Raw genomic sequence first — 25881 nt, forward strand, 5'->3', positions numbered from 1 at the left:
TTATCGTCTTTCTTCCTTATAATTTCTAGCCCTCCGGATCGACACAACTTCGGTAAGGAGGCGAGGCCCGAAGAAAAAGTTGAGCTCGGATGAAAAGTTTGAGATCATAGAAATCGCGCCCGACGGCGAACCAATTTAACCCATCCAGACAAGGAAGGCATTTTCTGCTCAGTGCGGGGTTCTTGTTAGGGACAGGATCCCGATCAGCATCCAGCAAATGGTATAAGCTTGCTAAGGATGAAGACGCTGAGGTGTCTTATGTCAATGATATGCAGAAAGAAGATCTTTGGACTGAGCTGAAGGCAAATTTCACCCTACCGCTAGAGGAGGATCCGGAGAAGCCAGTTAAAGAGCAATTAATCAAGTCTTGTGCTTTTAAGAAGATGGCAGTCCTAATGAGGAGGTGGAGGAAAGAGCTGAACCAGTTTGTCAAGAAAAAAGAGACACCAGAATTCATCGGCAAATATGAGAAGATCAAATATTGGGTTCATTAACACAAATATCATAGATGTATTTCTGGTTGAAAAGAACGTCGAAGAGGCCGAGGACAACTTGCTACAATCGTTAATCAAAAATCAAAAGAAAGATACCATACTCTTTCCTTACAACGGCCCGTGAGTGTTACTGTCGTGTGCATATTCGGATTCCCTTATTATTCGAGCGAGGTTAATGTAATTGATGAGTTATATGCATGCGTGTGCACGTACCACTATATTCTTCTGGAGATTAAGCTTGAGCGTGGACTAGTAACCGTCTTAGACTCCAGACGGAAAGATCCCAGCACCTATGCAGACATGACTGAAATGCTCAGCAAGTAAGTTCAATCGATCATTATCGCACCATATCGGCAACTTTTTGTTCATTTCCTGATATCTCAAGTAATAATAATTATTTTCTTTGTCTTGCAGGGTTTGGAAACAGTTCACCGCACAAGCTCCGGGACTGCCGAAGGAGCTGCGATATGTATACCCGAAAGTAAGTACTAGTGGCTAGCTAGTTGCGCGCATCTCCCGTTGATTCTATAGCTATACTTTCATCAATGCCATTTATAATGCTTCATTATCAGTTTGATTGACCTCTATTTCTCGTAAAGTGCTTGTGGCAGGAGGAAGGGAATGATTTCCGTGGATACTATGTGTGCGAGTTCATCCACAACACGACTTTGAAAAACAAGCGGGGCTACTCTAGAAGACAATATGAAGTGCGTAAGCAATAATATTCACAATTTCATTTTATTACACCATCATTTCTGTTGAGTTTCATTCATATATATGTATTAATTAACCCCCTTCTTCAAATTAATTAGACGTGGCAGATGTGGGATGAACTCCTAGAACCAGATCGCATGAAAGCAATTCAAGAGGAATTGGCGGGATTCTTTCTTGAACACGTCATCAGTAAAGCCGGAGAATACCATGTGGAAGTTGATTTCAAATGCTAGGGGTTTGTAATTAAGAGATCTTATATAGATTGTACATGTATGTAGCCAGTAAAAAACTTGTTGTTCGACCAATCTCTCAGAGAAGGAGAGGTCGATCGATCACTTCTCTCGGTATGCATGACGAACTTCTGTACTGAATGGTTCTCTCGATCACTTATGTATATATACTACGTAGCGTCGACCTAGCACGAACATAAGAGAGGACACTTCTCTCTATTAATTAGCTAGCTAACACAATATACGAAACACCTAAATTAACCCCCCAAAACCCCCAACCCCCCTCCTTTCAAAAAAAAACAAAAACCCCAGCCACTGGAATGCAGACGCGTAGATGCCTTTTGGTCCCGGTTGGAGCCACCAACCGGGACCAAAGGCCCCCTGACTGGGCTCGGCACACAGGGCCACGTGGAGGCACATCTGTCCCGGTTCATTTTAGAACCGGGACTAAAGGGGGGAGGTATTAGTAACGACCCATTAGTCCCAGTTCCTGAACGGGGACTAAAGGCCCTTACGAACCGGGACTAATGGGTGGTTTTATACTAGTGAAAGGGTTCGTGCAGAGACCTGGCATCAATTATGATGTAACATACCCTCTTGGTATAGGTGGAATTACGTTTCGATATTAATATTATTGGTAGTTACAAATAAACCATCCATGCAGTTAATAGACTCGGTGATTACATACTCATATGGATCACCCAATTCAGACATCTATATATAAGTCCATTAAAGGCTTGAAAGTCTGAACATATGAACAAATCGCAACATATATTGTATAAAACATCAAAAGTCACTCCATGACTAAAAATAGCCGAAACATTGTGTCGTAAAATCGACTACGAGAGTTCCTTCTTTAAAAAGATTACTCACATAATGATTGCTTGATTACATGTAGTTATTAACAAAATCCCTCGCTGGATTCTACATGACCTGTGTATATACGAGTGATTTTCATCCTCAAAGTATATACCATATATGAAAGGTGCTCGCAATCATATCAAGACGGAAAGTTGGGTGAAACCAAATATTATTCAAGTCCATAACTTGAACTTATTCCCTTAGGAATACTCGTCTATCAGCCCTCTTATATTCACAAAGTTTTGGAAAAATTCAACATGGATAAATCATATCCGTCCAAAACACCTATGGTCGTCCGATCCCTTGATATGAATAAGGATCCTTTTAGACCTAGGGATGGCAACGAGGAGGTATTGGGACTTGAGTTTCCATACCTCAGTGCCATAGGAGCACTAATGTAACTTGCAAACTCTACTAGACCAGACATTGCCTTTGCGGTGGAACAAACAGGATTTGTATTTTCACATGGTGGAACTGCTATTTCATGGAAGTCAACAAAACAGGCATTGGTAGCAACTTCCACTAATCACTCTGAAATAATTGCATTATTTGAAGCCTCACGAGAATGTGTATGGCTTCGCAGAGTGATAAATCATATTCAGACATCATGTGGAATTGAATAATTAGAATTACCTACCATTATCTGTGAAGATAATGTCGCATGTGTTACCCAAATGCATATGGGATATATTAAAAGTAATATCACAAAACATATCTCCCCAAAACAATTTTTCATCATCAATTACAGAAAGATGGAAAAGTTAATATTTTGCAAATAAAATCTTGTGACAATCTTGCTGATTTGTTCACTAAGTGTTTACCAGCAACATCATTTCGAAAGTGTATTCATGGGATTGGTATGAGACGACTACGAAATTTGCAAAGCTCAGGGGGAGAAAACTCCTAGAACTAAAACTTATTTATTATCATCCCCTGATGATAAATATATTTTTTTCCTTATGAGTTTTTCCAACGGATTTTGTCATACAGGTTTGAATGATATAATTAATTATCCTGACAGTATATATTCGGATTCTATTTGTTTTCCTTATATTTTTCACAGGATTTTTGGAAAACATAGACAATATAAGATCAAGGATTCTCGAAGTTACAAGATAAAGACAATCAAGAAAATGCAAGATTTTTCAGCACTCAAAACAATGAAGATTACTGACAGCGTTGTCCAAGGGGGAGTGTTAGGAATAAAATATCTTTAGATTTAGACTAATTAGGCAATTAGCATAGAATATTCTGTCTAGCAGTTAGAATATTGGCTTTGTCCATACGCTGTGTCTTTCTAACCATCGTCGTGCCTTTTCTAAACGATGCGACTATTGTAACAGACATGTACTTGCGACTGTTCAGGTCATATATATATATAAGCCTACAGTCATTATCAATGAATCACTCTTTCACTTCATTCTTCTATACTCTCTTGACGGCTCACCTGCAGGGTCCCCTGCAGGAATAACTATGCAGGGCCAGTAAAACAGCGCCACGTGCACCCTGGTGGGCCAGCAGATCTGGTTAATTAAATTGTATTTCTAGGGTAGACGAGTGCTCGCCGGCCCCACTAGTTGATCACAATCCTTTTTCGAGAAGCAGCGAGTAAGATGATGTGCCGCTGTGCGGTTGATTGACGCCCGCAGTTCCGCTCTTTTATCCGCCACTACGAAGCGCCCGTCGCCGCGACGTCTGATGTCCTAGTATGCTGCCACCGTTATCTCCTGGCCCATGCCGTCGGCGTTCCAGTCTCCCAGTCTGCTTCACTGTCGCAGGAATTGAGCCGAAGCACTCTAAATTGAGAGATTGGAAGTCGTCCTTTTTCAAGTCCGGTGGAGCGCCGCCGTGTTGATTTCGGCGAGATGCAGTTGTCTTCTTCAGATTAAGTGACATTATGAAGTCCTTCTGTAGCAATACACCTAGCCAACTCTTGATCAAGACAACTACTAGTAAGCCAAGGAGCAGAAGATCTGCAATGCCATTGTCATGCTCCTGTGCGCTTAATTATTTCTCGGTTGCCGCCGCCCGCCGGTCGCCGGCATCCAAACCATCATCCAGTGGCCGTAGACGGCCCTGTGGCCTAGCATGAGCTATCTTGCGAACCAGTCTCATGCCCATGTTTCTTTCTCTATCAGATAAGTGAGGGAGGGGAGAAATAAATCTCGTTCTTTGTCGTAGGCGAGGTGAGGAAGAAGAGCGAAGCCTCTCAAAGAATAATTTTTGAGCCTGTAAAAAAAGTAAATATAATTAACTGGAGCAGGCCCACAAGGGTGCACGTGGCGCTGTTTTACTGGCCCTGCATAGTAATTCCTGCAGGGAGCATCCTCCACAGCATGCATGCACAAGGACGCACGGGTCTCCATGCGCAAGGGGCCACGATGATGTGAGTACATGTCAGAACAACGTACGAAGCATAGGTGTTTTTGCATGTTGGTGGGCGAGGCCTCCATTCGCATTTTTCGCATCATTACCTTCTACTGAGCTGGGAAGGCTCTCTCTTTTACTGTTGCCCGTCCATGAAACAAAAGGAACAACTTTAGATAGACACAAGTGCTTTTGGGTCATTAAAGAATGTCCGAACACGTACGTACGGTAAAAAGAAAAGGGTATGTATACCTCATTGGGATGCAATAACCCCGAGTGAAGAAGGTAGCTCCAACCAAATTCCAGTGTCCCGCAAAAAAAAAAAAATTCCAGTGAGCGCCTTAACTGTGTTGGTTTGTGTTGAAGATTTTTATTTTTATTCCGTCAATAGGCTGTTACGATTGACTAACTTGGTTTGGTTTTGCTTGTTTGGGCTAAGCCTTAACTAGTGTTAAACCCTTCCCCGCCGTCTCAATAAGGGCAATGACCTTGGGTTTAAGCATCACCCTTGATAGAGAAACATTGTTGGCTTCCCTCGTAACCTTAGTCTTCTAGTTTAGGAGTCCCCATTATGCACTTTTTCGTTCGGTCTTCTTGTTTCTCACATAAGTAAAACATAATTTTGTTATTAAAAATATGACCATGTTAGCATTTCTTATCTAAGAGTTTATGCTTCTACCATAATCATTAAGAAAAGGAAATTTTAATCTTTACGTGTTTCACCTCGATCATGAACAAAATAAATCAAGAGAATAATATGCCCATTTTTTCCCTCACCATCTCATGAACAAACAAATTCGGGCCCATGATTTTTATGCATCAGCACGAAATCAATGATTCACAGATTAGGAAGCATATTCACGATTCGCGGATTAGGAATGAAATTTTCACGAAGGAATACACAATAGGAAAGATTAGAAGGATAATTTTTTTTAAAGAAGCAGTCACAAGCACACCCATAAGGAAGGAAGTAAAATAATAATTAGGAAGCATATTTCCATGTATCCAAATTGATGAGGCAATATTGGTGGGGGTGTACAGAAGGGTAAGAAGAAGATGGCTTGGTTAAGTTGGGACAAGCTGAGATTGCCAAAGTGCAAAGGTGGAATGGGTTTCAGAGACATGCGTGCTTTCAACCAGGCACTACTAGCAAAGCAAGCATGGGGACTTATCGAATCACCAGATAGCTTATGTGCACGACTGCTAAAGGTAAAGTATTTCCCTAATGGGAGTCTCATTGATACTGTATTTACAGGAAGCTCTTCAGCGGTGTGGAAGGGCATAGCTCACGGTTTGGAGTTAGTAAAAAAAGGTATAATATGGAGAATCAGAGATGGTACACTGGTAAGAACTTGGAGAGACCCTTGGATTCCTCGGCGGTTTGATTTTCGACCTATAACTCCCAAAAGGAACTGTCGGTTTAATAGGGTCTCTGATTTTCTGGACATGAATGGAGCTTGGTTGGTCGACCGGCTCGAGGAGCATTTTTGGCCAATGGACGTAGTAGAAATACTGAAAATTTGTACATCTCCAAGAAATAGGCAGGATTTTATCGGTTGGTTTCCAGAGCCGCGTGGAGTTTTTACAATCAAATCCGCCTATAAACTTGCTACCGAATCACATGATGTGGTTCATGCAGGGGGCGCTAGTAGCACAAGGCCGGAGGGTGATCGACCAATCTGGAGTGTGATTAGGAAAGCGCGGGTACCACTGAAAATATTTTTGCTGCTTACAGGTACATCTTCAATTGCAATGATGCACTGGAATCAGAGATTCATGCCCTCATGCAAGGAATGGCACTGGCCATTAAGCACTCGGATAAACCAGTGATTGTCCAATCGAATTCCTCATGTGCTCTAGCCACTATTTTGGGTGACACTTTATCTAGGTCGGTCTATGGTCATTTAGATGCCGAGATTAAGGCACTTCTGGTTGATAGGGAGTTTGTTCCTCTGAAAATTAGTAGAGATCAAAACAGGGTAGCTCATCTTTTGGCACATTATAGCCGTACCGAGTGTTGTACTGCGGTATGGTTGAGTTCGAGTCCTCCGTGTTGTGAGGAGCAGCTGGCTCAAGATTGTAACCCTGCTTTTATGAAATAAAACTCTCTTTCACCCCGCAAAAAAAGGAAGCATATCTTCCTCGCAAAAAACTATATCAGAAAGCATATCTACATGCATTAGGTATTAGATGGAAATATATTTCCATGATTCACATATTAGTGAGGGAAAAAAACCTGGGAACTGAGATTGTGGCGGTTTTGTACTGTAGCTTTATTTCTAGAAGTTTTTTTTTTACCGTGGCTAGTTTGCTTAAGTTGTAAGGCAGGCAGCCCAAACTAGCTAGTATCAAATAATGTACATACCTACCCTAAAAAAATGTACATACTGTCCAGGTCAAAAAAGAAAAATAAATAATGTACTCCCTCTGTAAAGAAATATAAGAGCGTTTAGATCACTACTTTAGTGATCTAAACGCTCTTATATTTCTTTCCGGAGGGAGTATATACTACCCCACAGGGTGGTCTCATGGGCCCATCACAGCCTCGATCAACCACATGGCTTGTTTCACATGGAGCTTAGAGTTTTAGTAATGATCCTGTGGTAAAGTGTGGTTAATGAATGCAGCAGTAGCCCGATAGATGCTTTGGTGATTCTTGTGTTGAGCAGTGTGTATAATCATTGGAATGGTGCAGTGTGTAAACTGTGACACGTATTGGAAATGACAAGTGCAGAGATGTGGGCAATTTGCTCCTTGATTGAAGTGCATAGATGTGCTCCTATCCTTCAATTATACTCCCTACATGTCAAGAAATGAAACACAGAAACACTCTAATTAATTAGCATCACTAACTAGACCTACCAAAAAAGTTTATTTTTATTGTCAGTTTTTGTCTTGAACAGATGTATACTTTATATCCTTTATTAGTTAGCTGTCAAAAGTACTACCTCCGTCCCATAATATAAGAGCATTTTTAACACTAGTGTAGTGTAAAAAACGCGACGGAAGGAGTACTTAATATTGGCGACGTGTAAAGTTGCTAATCTCGTTACCGTGCATGGTGGTTCATGTGTAAATGCACATAAATAATGGTGTTATCATGCTGCCGTTTTAGCTTATCTTAATGACATCTCCCAACCTCTCTGGTTCAGGACTTCAGGTGGAACCCGAGTGTGCGTACTCCTCTGTTTTTGCTCGCGTGTGAGGGACAACAGCCGCAGGCAAAACACATTCAATATATGTTGCTTGGATGTTTCTGAAGATCAATGTCATCTGTTATGTAATGCATGGCAATGGCAATTTCATCCAGGCAGCGCTGTCACCTCTCCATGTCCATGACAGTAAATGAAGTGAAGCAAAAGATGATGACGAAACTAGTTTGCCATCGCATTTCAGTAATGATGACGAAATTAGCAAAAGATGAACGAGTGCGTGCGTCTGATTCACTACATACTATTACAAGTAAATATAACAAGGAATTCTGGACTTCTGAGTCGCAAATTATTTTACAGTAACAAGTTGCCAGGTTTGTGACAATATGGTAAATAAGCTGGCTAGGAACAACAAATAGGATTTTTTCCACCGAAACACACGCTTCAGCGGGGAATTTGAAATACAGGAAGGAGACACACACAAACATCTCACTCAAGGTTCAGTTTCTCTTCTCTACCTTGACAGATACTAGCAAGCAACTGTGTACTGCTGCTATTATTGATACAAGCTAATAGCAACCTCCTGGAGCATCAAAGGGCGGCCCTTAATTTACTTCCCTCACACTCCTCCAACAGCATCTTCTTGCCTATGTGCCCTATGCCGGTCGAACCTCTTCCCCGTACTTCTCGTGCCAATTTTCAGCATCAGCAGTGCCAACAAGGCTAGACAAATGAAAAAGGTTAATGAACTGAAAGGTCTAAATCTATTTATTTATTTATTTCATGAGTTACATAGCAAGATTTAACATGCATGCTATCTAATCAAAGAAGACTCAAATTCTAAACAACAACTTATGTGCATAAATAAATACAGTAATTAATTTAACTGCCAATCATTGCATGGAGTTGCACATACCAGCGGCAGAGTGGCTGCTGTATCTCGTTGAGCTCGGGGCACCACCTTATATTCACTTTCTTTATTTTATCAACAGCTGCTGCACCACCAATGGACTGGAGGCCTGGACAGGACGTAATGCTGAGTTCCTCCAGCACCGGTGCAGAACTTGCCATGTTGCTATTGGCGAGGTTGATACATTCTATGCCCTCACAACACCCCACACGGAGATTCTTAAGAGACGATGGTAATATCATTACCCTCCGCGAATCCAACTTAAAATGACAACCTATAATTAGCAGATCTTCCAACCCCTCGAGCCTATCAACACAGAGGGACATCAACTCTCCACAAAAGAAAACCCAAATGGTCTTCACGCCAGGTACACAATCTCGCTTGAGCAATTCATCCATGCCGAGTAATTTGGGGCACCTCTCAATACGTATCTTGGCAAGGGATGAGAATCCTTTAACATCGCTGCTGCTGGTGCTACTACTTCCTCCAGAGATCATTGATGTAAGGTTGACGCAATAACCAATATATAGTTCCTCCAGGGATGGAAGATTGCTTCTCCACAAATGCAGGGGAATAGATGTCAAGGACTCGCAGCGAATTATGCACAAATGAGTGAGGGAGGTGAGGTCAAGGAAGCAGCTCACAAAGTGATCCATAAAATTGCCTGATTTATCAAGGGTTAGCCTTCTAAGAGAAGTAGGTAGGACCACCAAGCCTTGCCAATTGATTTGAGCACAAGCTTTTATGACTAACTCTTCAAGACGGTTGTCTGAACGTGCTGTACTATCAACTGATCCATCCAACGGGACAAAGAATGATATGCTTTTCAAGTTGTCACACTTATGAAATTCAAGGGAGCGCAACATTGGCAGCAGGTTGGGCCGGAGCCAGCTAGGACAAGATTCATCCGTGCTCAATAATTTGGGGCACCTCTCAATATGGATCTTGGCAAGGGATGAGAATCCTTTAACATCGCTGCTGCTGGTGCTACTACTTCCTCCAGAGATCATTGATGTAAGGTTGACGCAATAACCAATATATAGTTCCTCCAGGGATGGAAGATTGCTTCTCCACACATGCAGGGGTATAGATGTCAACGACTCGCAGCGAATTATGCACAAATGAGTGAGGGAGGTGAGGTCAAGGAAGCACCTCACAAAGTGATCCATGAAATTGCCTGATCTATCAAGTATTAGCCTTCTAAGAGAAGTCGGTAGGACCACCGAGCCTTGCCAATTGATTTGACCACAAGATTTTATGACTAATTCTTCAAGACGGTTGTCTGAAGATGCTGTATTGTCAACTGATCCCTCCAACGGGACAAAGAATGATATGCTTTTCAAGTTGTCACACTTATGAAATTCAAGGGAGCGCAACATTGGCAGCAGGTTGGGCCGGAGCCAGCTAGGACAAGATTCACCTCCGTAACCATTTACACTCAAATGTTGGAGATCCGAGTGAGGTAATACTTCCATCTGGTTTTCCATCATCTTCACCGTCTCAGGAATCTCAGGAATTTGCGAATCGGGCCAATTTAGGCAGAGTTTCCCAGAGTGGTCCTTGTTATAATCAAAACCCTTTGAATTGATTTTCTGTAAGCTGATGGCATCACTGAAGTCTGGGGGAAACCTTTGAATCAAACAACTACCACCCTCTACCACTTTGAGACGATGCAGACGACAAGCCGATGAAGGAAATGTGCAGGAAGTTGAACTTCCAAGAAGACGAAGGTAACGCAGATGCTTTGAGTTGCCCATGCTCTCTGGTAGCTGTACTACGCTGGAAAGTTTAATACTCAGTACACGGATTTTCAACAGTTCCTTGAACCAACAGTTTATCACGGGCTCAAAATCTTCTGCACTGCTAAATGATTCATCACATATCAGGGTCCTCAATTTTTTCTTGTTGCATATGCTCTTCAATTCAGAACATCGAACTTCTCCGTTTGTCAATATTGACAGATGGCGAACATTTGAAGGAACATTATCTAGGTCCCTAGCATGCTTTATAATGAAGCACTCATCAGCTGAGACTAGTTGTGCCATATCATGCATCAGATCATGAATTACATACTCATCAATATGTGGTGATGCTTTTCTAAAAAAAAAGGCAATATGTGGTGATGCTTTCTGAAAGAATGAACGATTTGCAAGGGCATCAAAGCACATAGAGGCTTCTTGGGGCCCCTCCACATATCCTTGTGCAATCCAGATATCAGCTAGAAAATCCCTCCTAAATTTGTAATCCTTGGGGAATATTGCACAGATTGAGAAGCATCTCTTCAATTTATGCGGTAGGCACATATAGCTCAGTCGAAGGGCCGGCAGAATGTCAAACTCCTTTTGTTCTATTTTCCAGAGTTCACTTTCCATTATATATTCCCAGTGTTCTGTACGTAAATCCACTGCCAACAAGCGTCCAATGGTCCTGGCAGCCAATGGGGAGCCCTTCAACTTTGGAACAATCTCTTTACCAATGCACTCCAATGACTCCCGGTTGTTGCAAGAGCTGACGGATCCAAATGCACAGGCTTTGAAGAAATCCCAAAATACCTTATCTTGTAAGCCCTTTAACTCATAACTATTCATAGGCCCAACTAGCTTAGCAACCCCACGAGATCTAGCGGTGACCAAAATCCTGCTTCCTTCAGCACCATATTTCAAAGACGCACACAAACTGTTCCATTCCGCCCCATGATCCTTCAAGATATCGTCCCACACGTCATCAAGGACAAGTAAGAACTTTTTGGACTTGACATGGCCTTCTAGTTTACCCATAAGAACATTCAGATTATTAGATGATGCATCTCCACCCAGGGACTCTATAATCTCTCTTGTTAACCTTTTTCTGTCAAAATCATATGAAACACATGTCCAGATTATATTCTCGGGGCCAAAGTGCTTATTCACATCTGTATGCTTGCAGATTTGTTGGGCCATTGTTGTCTTTCCGACACCTCCCATGCCAACAATTGAAAACACAGGCAGCTCTGTCATTCTCTCTTCGATTTCAGTCCTTGCTCTCTTTGGTGCACGAACAACTCCTAGTGCTGCGACCAAGTTCTTCAGTTCTTCTTCCCGGCCAAACATTTTTGGCTCATTAAAGTTGGAAGTTGTTTCTGGCCTAATTGACTTATCAAACTTCAGTGGTGCTTTGTGCAAGCGCATATGCCTGCACTGCTTATGGATATGTTCTAGATTTTTATGAATTCTGTTGACTTTCCTGATCTGATCATTGGATTTGACCGTGTCATAGAATTCCAAACAGGTGTCATGCAATCGATCTGGACCCAAATTCTTGCTGCGTTCAACCTTTAACTTGAGTGCATCACAATCAAACTCATCAAACAGGTCCTCTCCATCATACACTGCAGCCTTGATACCCGGGAGGAGAGCAGCCACATGTTCCTTATGGCTTAGAAACTCGACCTGATCAATGAGCTCAAGCATCTTGGGCATTGATGTCGTTAGCTCCCAAATAGCATTCCCCAGCCGCTCAATTTCCTCTTCAGCCTGTCGTAGAGCAGCTGCCTTGTCTTGGCATGGCAACTCTGAGGTGTTCCGTGAAGAACGAGTGGCCGTTATGACTGATGCCGTCCAGCTGAAGAATTCACGACATGCATTGACGTTTGAAAGCACCCCAGCATACTCATTGAATATTGCCAAAGCCATGGCCATAATTGAGCACTGCCGAAATTATATAGACGACATTAAGCTTGGTTCAACGAGTATGACATTGAAAACAGGAAATCATCTACACGTATGTGGGCGAGACACGGCATGAAGAAGCGGTTACCTTCTTTATTTACTTTGATGGCCTGTTGGAGGAGAGATGCTTCTTGTCCTGGCTGGTCAGTGAGTGACTAGATACCGGTGATCCAACTCTGGCCAAAATATAAACAATGACGATGTGGGCGCTGCTGATCTCACATGCCTTCTGCTGTAGTTGTGCAATTACATGTCATTAACGGCAAACTTATCATGTCTGAACTAGTAAGCACACGTATAAACCATATAGGTTAATATTGTTTCAATGTTCATTACAGAAAGGTGTGAGAACAAAAAAAAAGGCTACAACACATACACCTATACTGTACATTTTACTTAAGGGAAGTATTCCTTTTTGCCACTAAGCCATTTTTCATCTCCTTATTGCCCCTTTTCAGTGTTTACGCCCATATGCCAGTGAGACAGTGATGACAAAAAAGGACATGCATGCAAAACCCAGTGGCAAAAGCCTGTTACACCATAGTGAAAATGCAGAGATGCACATATTTTCTGTATGATTACATTCTCTGTTGTTTAAGTAGAATATATCAAGCTTAAAAAACACATATCATTAGAGGTCATGGCAATATAAGCTAAGTTAATTTGAAGTTTCCTTACCCTTTGTTTTTTTTGGAGAATTAACAATAAAGTCACAATAGGTAAGGTCAACAAGGTTTCACTCCATATACATATAACTCCTAATACACGTTGACATGGCAAATATCAAAAAACTATACCCAGGTGATAGATAAACAGCACCGTACCATCAGAAAATCAACGAAACAAGTTAGTCGATAAACCTTCAGAATTAGAGGTGTGATTCTAGAAAGACCTTTGGCAAAGGCAACTAACATTTAATGTTTTATTTCGTATTCATAATAGGCATCAAACATTGATCCAACATTCTGGCAAAAGCCCCAGATAGAAAATCAATTTAGCATACTGCACCCACTGTGTATTCATAAATCGGGTTTCTGCCGTCCTGTAAACATATGGAATGTTATTTTGTAGAGGCCAGCGGCTCTAGTAGTATGTACATCATCTATGAGATGTACAAAAGGAAGTAGAGTTACTTATGTTCACAGATAATCATGGGCAAGCAAACTATACTCCCCTGCAGTCAAGGGGCCTAGACAAACAACCATCGTATATTCCTCGTAAAAATTAAGAGTGCTAGTACCGCTCGTTTGGTCACAGTGTCACAGCAGCAGCTGCTGCAAATTATTTGTAATCTCCAATAGGTTAATCTAGTACTCCCTCTGCTTTTATGTACTCCACATATTAGAGTTGACTGAAGTCAAACTTCCTAAAGTTCAACCAAATTTATACAAAAAAGTACAAACATTTACTATAACAAATCTATATGATGTGAAAGTACATTCAATAATAAATCTAATGGTATTGATTTGTTATGGTATATGTTAATATTTTTGTTTATAAATTTGATCAAAGTTTACAAAGCTTGACTTTGACAAAAGCTAATACGCGGATTAAATAAAAACGGAGAGAGTGCAGGTCATAACTATCCAAAGAGAGAAGAAAGGATGACAATCTCATACCAGAGCAGGGCGCACTATATCGTCCACCAATAGGTTAGATCTAGTATAACCGACATGATCACAATTTAGTAACTAGCTAGCTAACTGAGTATTCCATATAAGTTAACACAAGATTCTTTTTTTTTTCGGAGTAAAGGGAGTTTTATTCAAGATGTCATAGTGTTACAGTCGAAGTTTCCCATTCCCTTTCTTTTGGGAGAATTAAAAATAAAGTCAGAATAGGTAAGGTCAACAAGGTATCAGTGATATACATACAACACCTAATAGTAAACCGAAAGAGTTTAGGTAAGACTTTCAAAGAAAACTCTTGACGAGAGAATCGAGTCTATTCAGAAATGACTGCAGCAAGCTCGAATTGACCAGACAAGGAGATATATTGAACTATACCTAGGAGATAATGGTGTGTGCCCCGCCCTGCCATGCCGTGCATATGTGTCACACCAGCTGTAAATCTTTTTTTTGTGGGAAAAAAAATTATTTGCAGAACACCAGCTGCAAATCTCCAATAGGCTAGATCTAGTACGTTGAAATCATCCAGGTTCATCCCCTAGCTTAGATCTAGTACTAATTTTATTTTTTGAGTAGTAATTGCTTAGATCTGACATCTCAAGCCTGGTCCCAATTTTGTAGTAACTAGCTAAATAACTAGCTAAAGCATCGGGTCATTTAATAACAGGAGTAGATCCGACATATCTCAGGCTCACACCACCCACCCACCCACCCACCCACGCGAACCAAACTCCAAGAACATGCTTCAGTAGCACAAGCATACATACCTCTCCGGTCTCCCTCCCCTCCTCGACGGCGGCTTCTCCCTCCCGGTCCCTCCTCAACGGCGGCTTCTACGGCGGCGCCGACGCAGCCTTTGATTGCCAGAAGAAGAGCCTGTGTGTTCCCTAGATCCAGTGAAGGCGACTGATCTGGAAGTTAATGATTATGTACGCAAGGAGATGAGGCGACCAAGACTTGCCTGCCGTGCGCTTTCTTGGAAGGCCCAGCGAAGTGCCCACCCCAGTGCGCTAAAAGACTCACTCTCCCACATAAAAAATAATAATAACACCGCCAGAAAGTGGAACAGAGAAAAAGGAGAAATTACTTTCTTCTTTTTCTTTTTCTTTTACATTTTCAGTGTAAGAGCAACTCTAGCGGAATCACAGAAATGTCCATCATTTCCCCACCCCGCGTCACCTTGCTTTGGCGACACGGGGGAGAAACCCTAGCGCCGCCCCTCCCTCCCACCCGTCTCGCCGCCGCTAGAGTGTCCCCACCGGCGAAGTCCAGGCCGGGCCCAAGGAAGGCGGCGGCGAGGCGCTGGAGGTGTGGCGAGGTGGACGCGGCTTGGCGCGTCGAGGAGATTTGCGCGCCCCAGATCCGTTCGTACGTGCCCGCGACGGCGAGATGGACGCGGCTGTCCGCTCGCCCGTCCCGCAGCTCGTGCACGTGCTCTTGGTTGTGCGGTGGAGTGGCTGGGCGCAGCCCAAGCGGCATGCAGGGGATGCGGCAGGAGGACACGGGTCCCCCCCCCCCCGGCGGGCGGCCCCTGGCTTGGTGCGGCCAGATCAGGCGGGCCGCTGACGGCAGGATCTGGTGCCCTGGCGGCCGGGGGCTTGGAGGCGGTTCTGCCGACGACTGGTTGCTAGTGGTGCGACGTGGCTCCAGCCCGGGATTGTGGTCTGCGGTTGCGTGGTCTAGGCAGGCCTTCGGGTTGCTCTGGGACTGCACCACCGGCGGTGCTCCGGCTAGTTCGGTGTGGTGCAGCAAGTGGCGTCTGCTACTCCGGTCTGGTGGTGGTCGTGTGTTGGAGACATCATCCTCGGCATAGGTGCTCGGTTCCCCGATGAAGGTCATGCTCGGCTTCGGTCTGGGCGGATGGCGAATGATGCTCTTGGGGTGTGATTTTCCTTGTTGGAGGCGCCATCGAGGGGATCCGACTCCTCTACTTGCTTCATGTTCTTGCCTCCCAGTGAAAACCGTATACAATGATGGCATGGAGCAAAATCTAGTGATGGAGCACTTGGTTGGTGGTGGTGCTGTGGTTTTTGATGTCTACTACACAACATTCTTCTTGTAGACTCGTGTTGGGCCTCCAAGCGCAGTGTTTTGTAGGACAGTAGAAAATTTCCCTCAAGTGGATGACTTAAGGTTTATCAATCCATGGGAGGCGTAGGATGAAGATGGTCTCTCTCAAACAACTCTGCAACCAAATACAAAGAGTCTCTTGTGTCCCCAACACACCCAATACAATGGTAAATTGTATAGGTGCACTAGTTCGGTGAACAGATGGTGATACAAGTGCAATATGGATGGTACACTACAGGAGTCAGCTTATTTACCATCCGCCATGGCAGATGGCAAAGGCACCAAAGGCGGACGACAAAGGTCTTTGCCGTCTGCCACCGACGGTAAATCTGTCCGGCAAAGAGGACGACGGTAAACAGGTCCTTGCCGTCTGCTTTCTCGACGCGGATGGAAAAGAAGGTTTGCCGTCTGTGGCTGACGGCAAAGAATCTGGACGGCAATGCAGAGTCATTAGCCACGTTAGGTGGCTAACAACAGCCTTTGCCGCCCGCCAGCGGACGACAAAGACTGCCTCCCTTTTACCGTCTGCCACGGGCGACAAAGAAACCATATGGCATAACTCCCAGGTTGTATAGGATGCTGCCATGTGGCCTGTTTGCCGTCCGTGCCAGACGACAAAGAGGCCTTTGCCGTCGGTGGTAGACAGCAAAGATGCTGCATTGTCTCATTTTGTGTTTTTTTTCTTACATCCAATTAATTTCACAGCCAAATATATGACATATCCAACACACAAGTTTCATCATACATACGTAACCAACACACAGTTCCATCCATACATATTACAATAGTTCCACATTGTTCATCCAACATATAGTTCCATACATCCATATAACAAGTTCCACAATATTCATCGATACAAAAGAAAAGCAGAAAGGGGAACCAAACACTCCATCCATGGAAGCTTCCGTCAAGTGAATGAAATCTGCAAAATGGGAAAAAAGAAAGTTAGAAGAAGAAGACTAGAAGAAGAGGAAGAACTAAGCATACTTAGGTAAAATGGAGCTAACCTAGCTAATGGTGCCATTTTTTATATAAAGCAGCTTAGTATAGGTCATTTGTGATATAAAGCAGCTTAGTATAGGTCAATATTGAGCTAACCTAGGTAACTAAGCATATTAGAGCTAACTTAGGTCATTTTGTAGAAGAAGAAGAAGAAGAAGAAGAAGAAGAAGAAGAAGAAGAAGGTTTTTACCCTTTGTCGTTCTCATTCTTCTTCTTTTATTCTTTCTTTTTCTTCTCTTTCTTCTTCTATTCTTTCTTTTTCTCCTCTTCCTTGTTTTTCTTCTTCTTATTACTTATTTGTGTCATTTTAGAGCTTACATAGGTAATTATGCCATCTTTGAGCTAACTAAGCTTATTATGTCAATCTGGAGGAAATAAAGGTAAGTATGGGTCATTTTTGTGCTAACATAAGTGATTATGCCATTTTTGAGCTAACATATGTAAAATGGATCATTTTGGAGCTAACCTAGGTAAGATGTATCATATTGGAGCTAACCTAGGTAAACTTGGTCATTTTGGAGCTAACCTAGGTAAAATGGATCATATTAGAGCTAACTTAGGTCATTTTGGAGGAAACAAGGCTAAGTTTAGATCATTTTGGAGCTAAGTAAGCTAATTATGTCATTTTGGAGGAAGATAAGCTAAGTCTAGGTCATTATGGTAAGTATTTTGGAGGAAATAAAGCTAAGTCTAGGTCTTTATGCATTTGGTAAGCAAAACACTAGAGAAAACTTACCGACGTTGCTCTTGCCAGTACCACCACCTGGAGAAGGATCATGTGATGCTTGTCTCGAGGCACGCTGCACCAAAGATCATTTGCAATGTCTCGTTAGCATGCCGACACTCAAATGTTAATAATAGTAAGTAATAACCATTCAAATTAATCTCGCCGTGGTCCCCGGAGCAATCTCTGGCATTGGTGGAGGGCTCTGACCGGTCTTCTGGAAAACAGACTGCACATTTGTTTTTCACGGGTCAGTCATACTAGTTAGTAATGAAAAGAACATTAAGTGAATGATCTGGCTAATATGCAGAAGAAACTTACCACGGGGAGCTCGTACATGGCCCGGCTCTACATGTCATTCTGTGCCCTATCCTCCTCTATCAACCTTGCCGTCCTCTCCAAATCCCGCTACTTCTCCTCCGCCTCCCAGTCCCTCTCCGAAAGAAGCGCCTGGGTTCTATCTCTCTCACTCTGAAGAGCAGCCTGCCACACCACTCCTCGTTAGCATTGTAATCATCGATGACTGGACACACAATGTAATGCTTGAAAGAAATCTGAGTGTATAACTAACCTACAAGGCGAGCTCGATTGGCCGTGGACAAGGCCTTATCTCAGGATCCGAGCTCGTTTGGCGCTCCTTGATATCCGAGAGAGTGCGAGGACAATGGATAAGTCCATCTCCAATGGTTACCGAGCCATGGGACCTCCCGCCACCAGATATCATCACCAGCTCCGAATCAAACGGCCCGCTCGGGTTAAAGTCCTCCCATTTCCTCGCCTTTCCCACATCTCTATACCTCACGAACTTTTTGTGGGAGGAGATGTTGGTGAAGTTCTTTCGATTATCAAGGTCAGACGCAGAGATTGCCTTGGCATTCTTGAACAGGGCAGTATGGGCCATGGCATAGAGGTCAAACACCTCTAGCACCGGTGCCATAATGTATACCACCTAAAAGAGAGGACCATAGTATTAACTAAAGGGCTCAAGCTACCATGACAGAATGAATTGCATGAATCATGAAGCAAACCACATACACCCAATTCCGCCCGTATTGAAATAAGTTGGCGCTGCCTTGATGGTGTGGCACACCTTCATTTGGGCATGCTTGTCCTTGGCTTCTTTGTGGACGGACCACCATGCGTCCGAGCACCACGAATCCACCAACGCCTCCCAACAATCCATCTTCTCCGCAAACCATCTCGGGGGCACCTAAGTTAGTAAAAAGAAACTTGAGCGCTACGTCTACGAATCAAATCAACTAAACTAAGAACAAGGCCTTAAGAATATAGGAAATTACCTTCATGTAATCCTTCTTGTTCAGAAACTTTCCGTGGCACTTCTTCTTGGGCTTCCGAACACCACGCGAGGCGAAGTAGTCTCAAACAGCCTGCACCCGAGCCTCGTGCCATAAGTTTTGTAGTAGGCGCCTGCACTTGGCATCAATAACCTATGCACAGGCCTCCTCGTATCCCTCCACACACCTGTAGAAGGTCTGCAATCAAACGAGACAACATTGGTTAGTACAATAACTAAGCTTATTCTAAGATTTTTAATTGTGTAAATAGGAAATTACCCAAAATGTTCTGATCACCATGTCGGCCCTCATGTGGCACAAGACACCGTTGATGATCTCCTCCGGCGGGGCTGGGGCAGCCAAATAGTGCTCCCAGGTCAATCCTAGCTCCGGATGTTGACCCTCACCGGGCAACGTGACCCACCCCAGGAAGTTTTGCCAGCGAATCACACCAAGGACTTTGTTGGGCCTGCGGACATCCAGAGGATGGTCCCAACCCCTGCAATATGACAAGGCGCCAACACATTATATATTTGAAAAAACATGATGGCAAAAGGTACAAAAAGAGTAAATGAACTTATGTCGTCCCATCAGGCCAAATCAGCCACCTCTGCTCGCGGGCCGCCGGAACGGACGGGAGCCATGTACTACCATGCTGGTAGACGATGGCTGAGGGAGTCCTGGACTAGGGGGTGTCCGGACAGCCGGACGATCATCGTCCGCCGGACTCCAAGACTACGAAGATACAAGATTGAAGACTCCGTCCCGTGTCCGGATGGGACTTTCCTTGGCGTGGAAGGCAAGCTTGGCGATACGGATATGTAGATCTCCTACCATTGTAACCGACTCTGTGTAACCCTAGCCCTCTCCGGTGCCTATATAAACCGGAGGGCTTTAGTCCGTAGGACACAACATACATTACAACAATCATACCATAGGCTAGCTTCTAGGGTTTGGCCTCCTTGATCTCGTGGTAGATCCACTCTTGTACTACCCATATCATCAATATTAATCAAGCAGGACGTAGGGTTTTACCTCCATAAAGAGGGCCCGAACCTGGGTAAAACATCGTGTCCCTTGTCCCCTTTACCATCTGCCTAGACGCACAGTTCGGGACCCCCTACCCGAGATCCGGCGGTTTTGACACCGACATTGGTGCTTTCATTGAGAGTTCCTCTGTGTCGTCACCGATAGGCTCGATGGCTTCTTCAATCGACAACGTTGTCCAGGGTGAGACTTTTCTCCCCGGACAGATCTTCGTATTCGGCGGCTTCGCACTGCGGGCTAATTCACTTGGCCATCTGGAGCAGATCGAAAGCTACGCCCCTGGCCGTCAGGTCAGGTTCGGGAGCCTAAACTTCACGGCCGACATCCGCGGGGACTTGATCTTCGACGGGCTCGAGCCACAGCCAAGCATGTCGCACTGTTACGATGGGCATGATCTAGCTCTGCCGCCGAACAGTGCCTTGGTGGCCGCACAAGAATCAGCTTCGGCCCTTAGTCCGGAGCCGATCGCCCAGATCGAGGACCGGTGGTTGGACACCGCCTCGGGGGCTGCAACTTCCACGGTGATGGAGCCGAACACTAACCTTGTCCCTCGCGAAGCTCGTGACTCCGAGGTGCCGGACTCCCCGCCGGACTCCGGACCTCCCACGCCCTTGCCAATCGAATCTGATTGGGCGCCGGTTATGGAATTCACCGCCGCGGACATCTTCCAACACTCGCCCTTTGGCGACATCCTAAATTCGCTAAAACATCTCTCGCTATCCGAAGAGACCTGGCCGGACTATGGCCAGGACGGTTGGGATATGGACGACGAAGAAATTCAAAGCCCACCCACCACCCACTTTGTAGCCACTGTCGACGATCTAACAGACATGCTAGACTACGACTCCGAGGACATCGACGGTATGGACGACGATGCCGGAGACAAACAAGAACCAGCGCCTACAGGGCACTGGAAGACCACCTCATCATATGACATATACATGGTGGACACCCCAAAAGAGGGGGACGGTGAAGAAGCAGCGGAGGCAGATTCCTCAAAGAAACAGCCCAAGCGCCGACGTCAGCGGCGCCGCTCTAAATCCCGCCACAGTAAGAATGGAGATTCAGGCACAGGAGATAATAACACCCCAGAGAGTGCCGAAGATAATCCCCTCCAGCAAGATTCAGCGCAGGAGGATGCAGAAGCAAGCCCTCACGAGAGGGCGGCAGACGAAGAGGTCGAGGACGATAATTATATACCTCCCTCCGAAGACGAGGATCCCGTCGAACAAGAGCGTTTTAAACGCAGGCTTATCGCCACGGCAAATAACCTAAAGAAAAAGCAGCAGCAGCTTCAAGCTGATCAGGACCTGTTGGCCGATCGATGGACCGAGGTCCTCGCGGCCGAAGAGTATGAACTCGAACGACCCTCTAAAAGCTACCCAAGACGCAAGTTGCTCCCCCGATTAGAGGAGGAAACATACATAGCTTCATCGCCAACGCACAATATGGCCGACCGACCACCCCGTGGCCGAGACAGAGAGGCATCTAGGCCCTCCACCAAGACCGTACCCCGGCATCGCTCCAAAAGTACGAAGCCAAGAGGGAACGCGCCGGACATGCGAGATATATTGGAGGACAAGGCAAGGCAATCCAGATCCATCTATGGATCACGTGGGCGCCCCACGACCCACGACGAATATCGTCGCGCCAGATACAATAACTCCGGCCGGGCCGAACACAGCAAACAACACTCTCTCGATCTACGTCGTGATATTGCTCAATATAGAGGCGCCGCACACCCGCTATGCTTCACTGATGAAGTAATGGATCATCAAATCCCCGAAGAGTTTAAACCCGTAAACATTGAATCCTACGATGGCACAACAGACCCCGCGGTTTGGATCGAAGATTATCTCCTTCACATCCATATGGCCCGCGGCGACGATCTCCACGCCATCAAGTATCTCCCACTCAAGCTTAAAGGACCAGCTTGGCATTGGCTTAACAGCTTGCCTGCAGTGTCAATTGGGTGTTGGGAAGACCTGGAAGCCGCATTCCTCGACAACTTCCAGGGCACATATGTGCGACCACCAGATGCCGATGACCTAAGCCACATAATTCAACAGCTAGATGAATCGGCCAGAGAATTTTGGGCACGGTTCCTTACAAAGAAAATCAAATCGTCGACTGTCCGGATGCAGAGGCCCTCGCAGACTTCAAGCATAACATCCGCGACGAGTGGCTAGCCCGGCACCTAGGACAGGAAAAGCCGAAATCCATGGCAGCCCTCACATCATTAATGACCCGCTTCTGTGCGGGAGAGGACAATTGGCTAGCTCGCAGCAACAACCTCAGTAAAAATTCTGGCAGTCCGGATACCAAGGACCACAATGGCAGGTCGCATCGAAACAAAAATAAACGCCGCATTAACGGCGACGACAAGGAGGATATGGCAGTCAACGCCGGATTCCGAGGCTCCAAACCCGGTCAGCGGAAGAAGCCATTCAAAAGAACCACTCCAGGTCCGTCCAATTTGGACCGAATACTCGACCGCTTATGCCAGATACATGGCACCCCTGAAAAGCCAGCTAATCACACCAACAGAGATTGTTGGGTATTCAAGCAGGCAGGCAAGTTAATTGCCAAAAACAATGACAAGGGGCTGCACAGCGACGACGAGGAAGAGACCCGACCGCCGAACAATAGAGGACAGAAGGGTTTCCCCCCACAAGTACGGACGGTGAACATGATATACGCGACCCATATACCCAAGAGGGAGCGAAAGCGTGCACTAAGGGACGTATATGCGATGGAGCCAGTCGCCCCTAAGTTCAATCCATGGTCCTCTTGCCCGATCACTTTCGATCGAAGAGATCATCCGACCAGTATCCGCCATGGCGGATTCGCTGCATTGGTTTTAGACCCAATCGTCGATGGATTTCACCTCACGAGAGTCCTGATGGACGGCGGCAGTAGCCTGAACCTGCTTTATCGGGATACAGTGCGCAAGATGGGCATAGACCCCTCAAGGATTAAACCTACAAAGACGACTTTCAAAGGCGTCATACCAGGTGTTGAGGCCAATTGTACAGGCTCAGTCACACTGGAAGTGGTCTTCGGATCCCCGGACAATTTCCGGAGCGAGGAGTTAATCTTCGACATAGTCCCATTCCGCAGCGGCTATCACGCCCTGCTCGGACGAACCACAATTGCAAAGTTCAACGCGGTACCGCATTACGCATACCTCAAGCTCAAGATGCCAGGCCCTCGTGGAGTCATCACGGTCAATGGAAACACGGAACGCTCCCTCCGAACGGAGGAACACACAGCGGGTCTCGCAGCAGAAGTACAGAGCAGCCTTTTAAGGCAATATTCGAGTCCGGCCGTTAAACGGCTGGACACGGCCAAACGCACCCGGAGCAACATCAACCAAGACTACCTGGCACGTTCCGAGCACGCGTAGCAATGCGGCCCCAACCCCAGCCCTTGCATAATTGCAAGACCAACCCTCCGCGTACATCATTACACTCTGGAGATACCATGGGCCTAGGGGAAGGGGCACAACCACAACAGACCTAGAGTACGGCTCGACCACATCAGGGGCTCACAAGTGTGTCACTCCTTTTTGTTATTATTTTCTTTCTTTATGTACACAGGACTCCGTTCACCAGAGGCCCTGTCCGGCGGTGGACCCGCCGAACTCACGATGCAACAGCCAGGGAAGAAAGAAGACTGCGATAAACACTCAGGTGGTCTCCATTACGAGCATTAAATTTGATTATATCCACCAGTCCGCAGCCCATCCCTGGAGGGGGACATGTTTGATTAGTCCAATCCCTTGCTTACCGCAATATTTGTATCATTCCGCACTCATAGCAGAACTCTTTAATAAATAATGCAGCGTTTTTGCCTGTTATTGCATTACTTTACACATATGTTCATTAATGACATCTCTCACCCGTATATTATTGGTACGGCCGAATACACCAGGGGCTTATGTTCCCCGCATTATGGTGTGATAAGTCCGAACACTTTCACAAGTGCGGCACCCCGAACTTATAGCATTATATGAATCGGCTCCGAATCATGTCTTGGGTCAATAGTTGGGTTTGCCCGGCTCCCACGTTTTGGCACCTTACGTTCCGTTCTGTCGGCTAAGGTGGCACTGGCAGAACCACTGCGATTGCGCCCCGGTTGAGCTGGGCGAGCGCCTCAGTGGAGAAAGCTAAAACTGACTGGCATGATAAGGCGAGAGACTGGTCGCTGTTCGAGAGGTCTTTTCGGGTCCCTAAAGACTTATGCCGCTTCGAGCGAAGTACCGGATAATGTCTGACGAAGGCGTGGATAGCGCCCCGAATTCGGTCTTCCGAATACTAGGGGCTTCGCCGAAATTTAAAATTATAGAATTCTATGGCTAAGTGAGAGTGTTCAAGCATTATAAGTCCGGTTGCCTTGTTCGTTGTGTTGAGCGCCTCCCTAGATGGACCAAAAAATGGGAACAAGAGTGCTCAAGTTTATCCCGAACACCCCAGCACTCGTGGCTTGGGGGCTGAAGCCGACGACTTGACATCTCTCAGATTTTATAAACGGCCGCACAGAAGGTAATATTTTAAATCAAACAAGTGTTGCTTCACGCATATGAATAAAGTTTTCAGCGCACAGGATAATACACAGTGAGTCTACTCAATAATTACATCTCCGGGGCACTCATCCGCAATCTTGCGGGCACCCTTCAGGACAGTCTTATAGTACATCTCGGGCGTACGATACTCCTTGCCCGCTGGCGGCACGTCGGTGATAAGCCTCTCCGCATCCAGCCTGCCCTAGTGCACCTTTGCGCGGGCAAGGGCCCTGCGAGCACCTTCAATACAGGCGGAGCGCTTGATGACCTCCACCCAGGGGCACGCATCCACCAGCCGCCGCATGAGGCCAAAGTAGCTCCCAGGCATGGCCTGTCCAGGCCACAACCGGACTATGAGGCCCTTCATGGCCTCCTCAGCTACCTTGTGGAGCTCGACCAGCTGCTTCAGCTGCTTCAGCTGAGACCAGAAGACCTTCTCCATTGAGCTCCCCTCCTCGCCACGGTAGAACAAGGCGGCATCGGATACACTGCGCGGCAGATCTGCAAACGCCCCTGGAGAGCTCCGAATGCGGGTAAGTGTCAGGTAGTTTACATTAACATGCTTGCTTTGCATGAAAAATGCCTTACCCACCGCTATCTTCTTCACATCTTCAACCTCCTGAAGGGCCTTACGGGCCTCGGCCTTGGCGGACTTGGCACTTTCGAGAGCCGAGGCGAGCTCGGACTCTCGAGTCTTGGAGTCGCGCTCCAAACTCTCATGCTTCTCCATGAGAGCCTGGAGCTCTTGCCGCACTGCCGCCACCTGTGCCTCCTGCTTTTCTCGCTCTGCCCGTTCCGCGGCCGCACTGCGTTCGGCCGCGGACACAGCCTCCTTCAGGGCTGCCACCTCGTTCGTGGCCCCTGCAATACACGTATTATCCTTGTTTATTTTATTGCAACCAAAATCTTTTTCTGTAAGGTAAAAATTCAAAGTGGTGCTACTCACCTTCTTTGTCCTCGAGCTGCCTCTTGGCATGGCCGAGCACTCGCTCGGACCGCTCGAGATCTTGCTTTAATACACCAACCTCCGCAGTCAATGCGGCAGAGGTCAGCAGCACAGCCTGCAAACCCATATTGACATAATTTATTAGCAACCTGCGAATATCTTTTTAGATC

The 25881-nt window shown here is 45.7% G+C and overlaps 1 pseudogene; it reads right to left on the reverse strand.

Annotated features, from left to right (window-relative positions):
* Positions 1–8111: 8111 nt before the first annotated feature.
* LOC119288439 overlaps positions 8112–25881 on the reverse strand; it is a 79263-nt pseudogene continuing 61493 nt past the window's right edge.

Source organism: Triticum dicoccoides, chromosome 4A (genome assembly GCF_002162155.2).
Source record: "Triticum dicoccoides isolate Atlit2015 ecotype Zavitan chromosome 4A, WEW_v2.0, whole genome shotgun sequence".
Classification (NCBI taxonomy): Eukaryota; Viridiplantae; Streptophyta; class Magnoliopsida; order Poales; family Poaceae; genus Triticum; species Triticum dicoccoides.